The sequence below is a fragment of the Gadus morhua genome, chromosome 2, assembly GCF_902167405.1.
Source record: "Gadus morhua chromosome 2, gadMor3.0, whole genome shotgun sequence".
Lineage (NCBI taxonomy): Eukaryota > Metazoa > Chordata > Actinopteri > Gadiformes > Gadidae > Gadus > Gadus morhua.
The window spans coordinates 8,040,491-8,051,379 of NC_044049.1; positions in this window are offsets into that span (position 1 = coordinate 8,040,491).

Consider the following 10,889-nt stretch of genomic DNA (forward strand, 5'->3'; position numbering starts at 1 on the left):
GCATTTTCCTCCGCTCTCTCTCTGTCGCTTTATCTCTCTCTCTTACTCTTTCCATCTCTCTCTCTCTCTCTCTCTCTCTCTCTCTCTCTCTCTCTCTCTCTCTCTCTCTCTCTCTCTCTCTCTCTACCTCTCTCTCCCTCTTATTCTCTCTCTCTGTCTCACTCTCTCTTGTTCTCTTTCTTTCAATATTGCCTTCTCCCTTTCTCTCTCTCTCTCTCTCTTCCTATTGTTCGTTCTCTCTGTTGCAGGTTTTCTCACTCTCTTTCTCTCCCGCTTTCCTCTCTTTCTCTCCCTTTCTCTCCTCTCACACTGGTGGTAACCCACCCCCACGCACGCTTAAGACCAGGGAAATGCCCCCCCTCCCGCTCCATACACACAATCACCAACACACACACGCACACGCACACGCACACACACACTCACACACCCCTACAGCCTTCCGCAGCATCAGTGAGCCTCCTCCACGCTTCTCCCCTTGGCTGTCCAGATGAACTGAAGTGGCTTTGAGGGATGGGACACCAAAGGGCTGCTGTAACAAGAGGGCTTAACTATAGGATTGTTTTTGTCGGGGGTTCGTTTACCTTTTGGCTTATGCTTCCTCACAAACCCAAAGCCCGGCCAATCAGAGAGTCCCTTTGACCAATGTGGATAGAACTGACATTTTTATGGTAAAATTCAGGATTTGGTACGTGTTAAAAAAAAATAAAAGTTTGGAGGCGGCCTATGCTCCGTTTAAAAGACGGGACATATCGAGGAAAAATGACTGAGTTACAACCACAATTGATGGCGCGTTTTGCCTCTGAAGAAAAAAGGGGAGAAGGAGAAAGCTGCACAGGGGGCCCTCTCTGTCCGGCTCTGCGCTCCTCCTCTCGGCCTCCTGAGTCAATTGTTGTAGAGGCATGGTGTCAACCCTGTGCCATCAATCACCGCCTTTCAGTGGGGAGAAGACAAGGCGTGGACCCGCCCCCCCCAAGGCAGGGGGGGGGGGGGGGGGGGGGGGGGGGGGGGGGGGGGGGGGGGAGTTCTCATGCCCTCCCCGCCTCCTGCAGCCCTGCGCCCCTGCAGACAGAACTCCGACAGCTGGTCTGGCCATTAGGGGTAGGCCGAGACCTCAGGGCTCCGAGCAGCCACAACAGCTGCCAGTCCGCTGCACCCACCCTCCACCCTTCCACCCGGACCCTCACAACCCCCCCCCCCCCCCCCCCCCCCCCAACACCCTTATCATCCCCATCCCAAACCCCATAGGCCCCGCTGCAACAGCGCTATAAAATATGAACTAGGTCCCGCCATTATTGCCCTTCCCTTTAGATTCCTTCACAGGGATGCCGAGGTTACACAAGTCAGTGTGTTCGTTTTTGGGTTGCTACATTATGAATCTCAATTGGAGATTTTTGCACTGTTAAATTAAGTAGATACATGGTAAATAGTGCTATCCCCATCTATGCTGCCAGGGAAGGATTCCAAGTCAGCTATGGTTTTTTGGTTAGCAATTATGTAATTTAGCTCTCAGTAGGTGGTTGTGGTATGTTTGTTGTTTGGATGCCATATTTGAGTCCTCTTCCCGCCACTGACGAGAGACTGTGAAAACACAGTCCCCAACACAGGGCATAATTACAGGCTTCAGCCAAACGCTTTATCCTCTTGAATGTGTGCTCCCTTTTCTGTTGCGTCGTAAATACAGAAAATGTATTGGCTCTTATAAATTTGTACACTCAATTCAACCCACATATAATAGTTCCCATAAACCTAGTTCCAAATGTGTTTTGATTGATTAACCGTTGATTAACATTTTAGAGTTCCAATGACTTTCTTAATGTACTTGATAGCCTGCCTCACACAACCCCCTACTTAAAATGTGAAGGAAGATTATAAGATAGATGTAATTTATGAGCGCTAGTAGTAAATTGCGAGGCTGGTTATTTGTGATTGTGGTTTGATTCTAAGCACAATGACAGTGGTCTTAAGATATATTATTTAATACGTATTAATAATTATCTATTACACATTTTAGACATATTAAAGGGTTTCTACAGAACGCATTCAGAATGGATTCTGATCTAAATCAATGTAAATGTATCTTAGCTAGGCCAATGAATACTTTGTTTTGGTATTTCTTTCATCAGAAACCCTGTGGCAGTTTCAGGCACAACAATTTTTCCCAATATTGACGAATCCATTCATTAACAATTACAAAACAATGACCCAATTTTTTTTTTACCTCGAACATAGCTATAATTCCAATGCTTGTGTGTTTCCAAAATGGCAATGTCAATGTGCACGCCCTGTACACATAATAATAGTAACCTAGTAGTTCCTATAAAATAAAATGAAAAAAACAAAACTCTATAAGGGTTGATTTAACTTCACCCTAACATCATTGTTTTGCTAGTATCACAATACAGACTAGGAGAGCAGCTTTCTGCCTGTGCTTGTCCAGAGTGCACTCTCATTTAAAAAGGGTTTTTCTCTTTCTTTCCTTTCTTGTTGAGATTGAGATTATCTTGTCATGGGTGCATGTATTTAAGATCTAAGTGAATGTGTGTATGGGTGGGTACATTTGCTGGGTTTGTGAGTATGGGTTTGTGTGTGTCTGAGTGTGTGAATTTGTATGTGTGTATGTGTGTGTGTCTGTAATTGCACGTGTGTTGCATGTGTGTGTTTGGTGTGTGTGTGTGCGCGTGTGTGTGTGTGTGTGTGTGTGTGTGTGTGTGTGTAATTGCACGTGTGTATGCTTGCATGCGTGTGTTTGGTGTGTTTTTTTGTGTGTGTGTGTGTTCGATGACGCGTCAGTGTGTGTTTTGGTGTGTGTGTGTGTGTTTTCCGCTAAGCGGGAGAAACAAGAGATTGCGGCGTTAAGAGGAGATTACACCACACTCCCCCGGGGCTCTTGTTACTCATGCACTAGCAGCTAGCGAACGGTTCCCACACCTCCGCGCTCAGGTAGAACACGTTGCTCCCAGGGCCCCACCTGCGCCCCAACCTGCCTGAGCACAGTCCCCTATGAGCCTGGATCTTCCTTAAGAAAGGAACAGGGAGCTGGAGGGAGGGAGGGAGGGAGAGAGGGAGGGACGGGGGAATGAATCTGTCCAGGGACGCAATGAAAACAACATGCAGCATGTTACAATGGCAGCGCACCACCAAGGTGTAATTACATCGAGCGCTTTACAGGGAACGGGATACTTATTGTGCCCCGCACACACACACACACACACGCACACGCACACGCACACACACGCATATTTAAACGTGACAGAGAATGAACGCAAGCTAACGCGTGCATCTACGCGTGGATAAACACACGCGTGTGCACAGAGATGGACGCACATGGGCCCACACAAACAAACGGGCCCATACAAACACAGACACTCTTTCTCTCTCTCATCTCTCTTTGCCTCTCTCTTCTCTCCCCCCCCTCTCTCTCTCTCTCTCTGCTCTCTCTCTTCTCTGCCCCTCTCTCTAAAACTCTCTCTTGGTCTTCTCTCTTTCTTCCCCCTCTCTCTCCTCTCTCTGTCCCTCCTCACCCCTTCTATCTGTGAATTATTTTGCAATCTTAGGGGCAGTGAATTCAAGCTTTGTATATGTACACTGTTCCTGTTGTGTGTTGGATGGTACTTCAGCTCTGTGTATGAGAAGCGTCTCTGTGTGAATGAGTGATGTGAATCTTGCCAAGGCTGGCCAATCTTAAGAAGGTTTCCGTGCCAAAATCAACAGGCTTGTTTGTTCTGGCGGCCAAGCTGTCTATGATCACAAAATCTGTCACGGAGGCCTCTGGCCCTTTAGTCCAAACCCACTGAAGTGCAGCTAGATTACATTCCTGGTTATTAACACCATCTCCCCCCTGCCTTTTTAATGAAAATAAAAGATATCTTACACTAACACGTGGCAAAAGCGATTTGATTTGATGACACTTAAGGAGCAGGGGAAGTCCCCCCTTTGTCATTACAAGCGGTGAGTGAAGATTTTGGGGAAAATTACTTCAGCTGGTAGTTCCTCTGCCGCTAAATGATGTATTTCTCTGGTGAATCCCCAGTGTTCCCGGCGCCGTCGGAGCCCCATGTTGTGTACTTAGAAGAGACCCACAAGTCTTAAGGTTATGGCCATGTTGAGTTTGGAGGGTGCACCAGCCGCCGGAGTGATAAGTGACATGGAGTCAGAGGAGGGCTGCGGCTGAAAGGAAGAAGCTGGAGAACGGCCCGAGGCTGGAGCCAAGGCGCTTTAATGAAGGAAACTTCCAGAGACCTTTCCTTATCCCGTCGCTCCTTTTAGAGATATTCTGGGCACACTTTCAGGGGTGACAACTCTGACTCCAGCTAAACTACTCTTGAGAGATTGTTGTCGCCGATAGCGTTTTAACTCCTGCCCTCGGCCATTCGTCAGCAGCGGAGCCGGATGAATGCGGCGACCACAACCATTGTAATTAGCTGACACGTTTGCTTGTCTGATAGCTTTCCTATTCAAATGGCGGTCGGAGAGAAGCGCAAACGGAGAGCGTGGGAAATCCTACGTCCGGGCTAATTGTGATGAATTATTGTTCCTCGTCGCATATCTGGGGACGCAGGGGTCAAGTGTACCACGGACAGACCACGTCTCCGTATGGGGGCCCGGGTGTGGATGCTGGGGAGGAGGGTGGGGTGACAGTGGGGGGCTAACATCAGTAGACATTCCATACCCACCACCCAGGGGCTGTGGAAGGGGAGAGGCAGAGGCGGGGGTCAGCTGGGAGGCCTTGCGGTAATGCCATGTTTATTAAAATATATTGAAGGAAAACTAAAAGAAAAAAGAGGGAAGGGATTCAACCCTCCCCCCGTCTGACCGCCATCTTCTTTATCTTCTTCTTCTTCTTTGGGGCGGCCTTGGCTCCGAAGGTAGAGCGCGTTGTCTGGTTCGATCCCTGGCTCCTCCTAGATAGAGTGTCGACGCGTCCTTGAGCAAGGCACCTGACCCTATCTGCTCCCAGCGACCTCGGTGTAATCTAGCATGACTGACAGCGCTGTGGGTGCATAAATGGGTTTAGGGATGGGTCAATGTGGAACAATTATTGTAAAGCACTTTGAGTGGCCACTGGTCTGAAAAGCGCCATGTAAATGCAGTCCATTCTCCAGCACCCCGATAGGAAGCTTCTATTGCTCCCCAAGTCGACGTGGACTCCATTCGCTTTCAGCAGTCACCCTCCTTCCTCCTCGTACTAACAGCTATGAAGCCCATCAATGCTGCCCCCTGAATCCCTCAATACACCCTCCATCCCACTCACCCTCCACCAGGCTCCCCTTCTGAGTACAGTCTTGCTACATATTCTGTGTGTTCTGTTTCTCCTCCCTCTTCTCGCCAGTTCCATCTGTGTTTGCGTGGTCCCCCCCCCCCACCATCCCCGGGGGTGGGTGGTGGTCGATGTAGGTTGTATTCCTGGGTGGATCCTCAGAGGGCTGTGTCGTGCTAATCTCCCCCTGAATGGCTACTACACCGTTATTGAGGCCGGCTTGTATTGTCCGGCAGATTTTACAACCCTTGCCTCTAGCCCCGCTGACCCCCGGCGGCCCGCTGGTCACTATCTCCCCGGCAACTAATGAAGGAAGTGTGATAATGCAGGAGAGAGAGAGGGAGCGAAAGAGAGAGGAAAGGGGGTCCCATCATCAGGGGGGCCTCAGACTCCCAGCTGGGCCCATGGGTAGGGCCCGGATCACTTCCTCATTGCTACACACGTCTTAAGATGCGTTTTTTTTTTTCAGCAGAACCTTCGGAATCTGGGCATTCAGACATTCAGCGTCAGACGTAATGAATGTGAGTCAGCTGGCAGCTCCAGTAGAAATATACAGTGGGAATGTATGATGCACGTACGTGATATTCCGTTTATGATATGCCCGGACAGCGGCGTCCTTATCGGGAGCCGTTTTTTCCCAGGGCCGTGCGGAAGGGAAAGACAATCCACGCATTCCAGCGTCCTGCCGGGTCTTCCTCTAGCCTTTAATTTAGGAGCAGCTGTTGGGCCCCAGCAAACCATCCGCCATCAAGGCTGGCCAGGAAGGTGGGGTATAGGGTAGGGTGGTGGGGGGGGAGGTACACAGGGTCGTAGACGGGGTGTGTATATTTTTTTCTAATCACCAGATTGGATGTGTGTAAGGACCTGTAATTACTTGGAACGACATGGTCAATTGTACCCTTATACCAAAAGGGTAGGATAATTAACCATTAATTAATATGATATTATAATAAGCATCATTATAATATCATAGGGGTTAAGGTTGGGGGTTAGGGTTGTTTGTACTTAATTTAACCCTATTCAAATATAAATTCAAGTTAGCATGAACATCATTATCTTAGCTAACATTAACAATATTAGTGAACATGAAAAAAAAAAGTCTGACCATTATTTAACATTAAATTAACTGTTGGTTAATGCATTGTTTCGTGCTGCAATAACTCATGTTAATTATTGGGTCATTGATGTACCCTTATTGTTATCAACTTAAAGTACCACATTAAGAAAATAACCCTTTCGGTGATTCAGATGAAGGGTCTCTGTCTGTACAATCAGTGCTAATTCAATCAAACCAAGTGCTTGGGGAGGGGAGCATGGGGAAATTAGTCTCCTAAGGATTGAGCTTTCACGCGGGAAAAAGCTCAGGGCCTCTCTAGCTTGTTTAGACTTGGGCGGGCACCTGTTTGCCCGGCCCATCACCTGTTTACTTTCTTCGGTAACGTTATAATACCGATGAGGAGGGAGGGCCGATTGGCGCATGTTGGTTCCTGAGATCCTGAGTCAAACAGGCTTCTCACAGCACCACGGAGATCTCACGATATAGCGACGCCTGGAAAAACAAACACGTTTCTCCAAGACGAAATGAAAGAAAGGAAACAAAATAAGAAACACCATACAAACAAACAAAACAAAAATGCTAACATGATAGGGACATTTGTGAAGCTTGGTCAAATAAAAAAATTGACCAAGCTTTATTTAACCTAACTGTTGATTTAATCAACAATTATATTAAAAAAAAATCGATTTGTTCTTTTGGCCTGGTCAGGGTTAGGTAATGGAAATGGGGTTAGGGTTAGGGTTAGAGAGGTCGCTTCTAACATGGCCTTAGGGCAGGGAGGCTTCCTGAATGCTGGGTACACATACACACTCACACCTTGGGGCAATACGGAGCATTCAATTAGCATAACTTGTATGTTTTTCAGGTGGGGAGGGGGTTGTAGGGGAGCTGAGGCGGAAGCCCACCAGCCAGGGGAGGAGAACATGCCCGCAGAGTGCTGACAAGCCCTGGGGCCGGAATTAGTCCCAGGCCTCTGGGAGTGAGAGTCCCCTGCAACACCACATTGGAAAACATGGCGGACCATAATCACTTCAAGCCTAAATAGTAACAACTCTCCTTACTAAATGATACAAAATGTGACATGTTTAACGACATGCTTATGAACAAAATTACATTCAAATGACTCAAATTACACACTGGTTGAAATTGAAAAGATGAAAGATGAAAGATAAACGGGTATTCAAAAACCACATAATAAACAAGCATTTTCAAACCAGTTTATTCCAAAAGCAAGCCACAGGTTTGGGCCTAAGTGGCCGCCTTTAGGTAATACCCTGACAGGCGTTATCCACCGAAATGACTACGGTTTTACGACTACAAAACTCAACAGGTTGCACGCGGGGAGTTGTCTGTACCCGTGTGTCGCAGCCTTGTGTGCTGAGGTGTTGTTGCGAAAGACCTGACATTCTCACACTCTGGTCGAACATGTTGGAACGAGGAGGGGACCCCAGGGTATCCCAGATGTGGCCCCACATTCTGCACTCCGCCGGGCAGCTAATTACCCTCTGGTCCTTGTGAGGGGCCATAATGACATGGGAAAGACTCGGGTGTGGGATCCAGGGGAGTGTACAGCGATTGATTTATGTCCTTTTCTGCCCTCTTCTTCCCCCCTGGTTAACCCAGACATGCATTCGTCGGCACCCACGTACGCACACATCAACTTTTTGTGCATATACAAATGTATTCAAAAACACATTACAGACATACGTTCATACATATGTACATGCCTTTATACATAGATGCATGCACCCACGAACTAGAGAAAACCTAACACACATTTACACTCGCACACACACACACACACACACACACAGACACACACACACACACACACACACACACACACACACACACACACACACACACAGACACACACCGCAAACACAGACACACACACACACACACACACACACACGCGCACACACACATACACACACACACACACACACACACACACACACACACACACACACACACACACACACACACACACACACACACACACACACACACACACACACACGTACGTGCAGGCACACACACATACACACACACACAAACACACACGCGCAGGCACACACACAGATACATACACACAATCACACACACTTACACAGGCTAGAGAAACATTCCTACATTTAACAGAAACAAGCGTTTTTTGTCTTCTCAAAAGTGGATGTGCTTTGCTTATGAATACTCTTTACATAGCCCTCATTGAAGCATCGAGAGCGCTGTTGTTCCTCCAAGTGTTATCTAAGCCTTGGCTTCTAACTGCAGAACCCTGACTCCATCCCTCTCAGCTCTGGGCTTTAGGACCCCGGCTTCCCAAAATGTGTCTGGGAAATAGCACCACATCCTGAGGGGTCTCTCTGACCCCAGCGTTCTCCTGGAGCAATGCGTTGCTTCCACAGATTGTTCCGATTTTTCACTCGTTCCCAGCTCCTGATAGGCCGTCAGAGGAAGGGGGCCCGCCAAAGCACAACAACCCCATAATAAGGGTGGCCCCTGGGGGCCCCAAGCATGTAGGAGGAGGGTCACTGCCGACACAGTGGGGCTCGAGGTGCAGCAGTGAGGGGGCACCGAGGAACGGAAGTAGGTGGCCCACGTCAACATAGTAGTGCAAAAAATATTTTCGACTTCACATGGGGTTCTGTTGATGCAGCGGTTTTCACAAGCAGGGATCCCATGGCTGTTTGAAGTTCTGCTGAAACCCGACCCCCTCCGTTTCTAAACCCTATTCCTTGAAGCAATCATGTTCTGGCCTTAGCTTTAACAGCTCTTTTTGTAAAGTTATGGTACCCATGCACCGTGTTATTTGAATAGCGGCCTGTCCGACCTTGTTAGAAATTACTTTTTTCAACCTGGTGGGAAAATAAAATAAAGAAAACTGGCATAGAGACGCAGTGCCCCGGAACATTCTACAGAGTAATTGTCGCTCCGTGGACCACGCAAGTGTGTACCGACATTCCCGCGGCTTCTGAAATAAGGGCCCGAGCAGACGAATGCTGGCAGCTGTTTGCCTAGCGATCAGATCTGACTCCGAAGGAGGACATCAAAGGGCGACCCGGGAAGCGCTTCAAGGTTTCCATTTAGTCTTCTCTTCCTTCCCTTGACGTTAGAAAGTCCCCTCTTTCTATCAGTCTGGGAGAGGAGGAATGACTAACACAAGGACCCACCTGTCAACACCGCCCCTCCTCGGAATAAACCGTTCCGTCATGGGTTCCTGGCGTCGGAGAACAATGGGGTGTTTATCGAAGAGCTGGAGTAGAGGTGGGTGGCATCATCGGCGCAGGAAAACTCGCGAGTTGTTAGGGAACACACGGTTTGTTGGTGGCACAGGATAGTGGTGAGGTTGTTTGTGTCTCAATCCAAAAGGTCCAAAGTCTACCAGTTGGCATTCGAAGGCCAGAGGACTTCAGACACAATAACGAAATGTATCTGTATGTAAAATAAGAATAAGCCATTCGCTGTGGATTGAAGCATCTGCTACACAACTGAATAGTAAATAGCGATGTGGAGCTCAGCTCCTGTGTGTTTTAATAAAGAAGGGATGAATGATTGAAGGAAAACGAATGTGACATTGGGGGTGTTGGGCGTGGGTGGAGTGAGACCCTGGAACAGGTGGGGGTTTTGTTTTTCTCTGGAGAGTTTTTGAACTTTGGGGATGTTTTGTCTTGCCTCGCGACATGTGCTGCTTCCATGAAGCCTACACTCTGGTCCTTGACGAGCTGCTCTCCGGCGCCCGGAGGCCAGCTTGTTACCAAATAACGAGAACCGAGCTGCTTCTGTCCCAGACAGACAAGCCAAGGTACACCGTTAAAGGATCCCCCCCCTCGACCTAATGAGTGGAACACATGCACTCATTTGGACCTCCACCCCCACAGCCGGCGTTCCTCCCCCCTACCGTTGGCTCCTAAGTCCAGTTTGACCAGGTTCCTTGTAACTCTCCTCTGCCCACTAAGGCTCATAATCCCCCCACTTTGACCACACAGCTCGTCTCCTCTCTCCGGGTTTTCACCGCGGCACGCACGCCGTCAACCGTTCCAAAACGCGCGGTAGACTCTGTGTTTTCAGACAGATGTGTGTGGAGATCCCTGAGCTATGGGTTCGAGTCACTTCTTGAGTTGAGCTTCTCCAGAGGCAGAGGGCGGACAAAGTGTGTGTGTGTCGGTGTCTGTGTTTGTTTATCCTACTGGGTAAAGGGGGGGAGGGGGGGGGGTTGGGGGGGGGGGGGGGGGGGGACGACGACTCTGTGTGGGAAAGTGGTTCTCCCCCAGTGGGGATCGATGGGAGAGAGATAAGACTTGCCCAGTGGCCTTGGTGGAGCATGCATGGAAACCGTGATTTGGGGTGTGTGAGAACTTCCTCTACGGGGGTTGTAGATTCTACCAAAAAACAACAATGAAACTGCCGCAAAGCTACCCTGAGAAACAACCCTATCTATCTTTTTCTCCCTTTTCCCTCGTTGCTTGTAGACACCATACTGTAGGATCCCTCCACTGTCCCCGTGTGTTTGTCAACACACTTTCCCATCAGCCCTTGCGCTCATGGGGCATGGGAACCAAGGCCACGGAG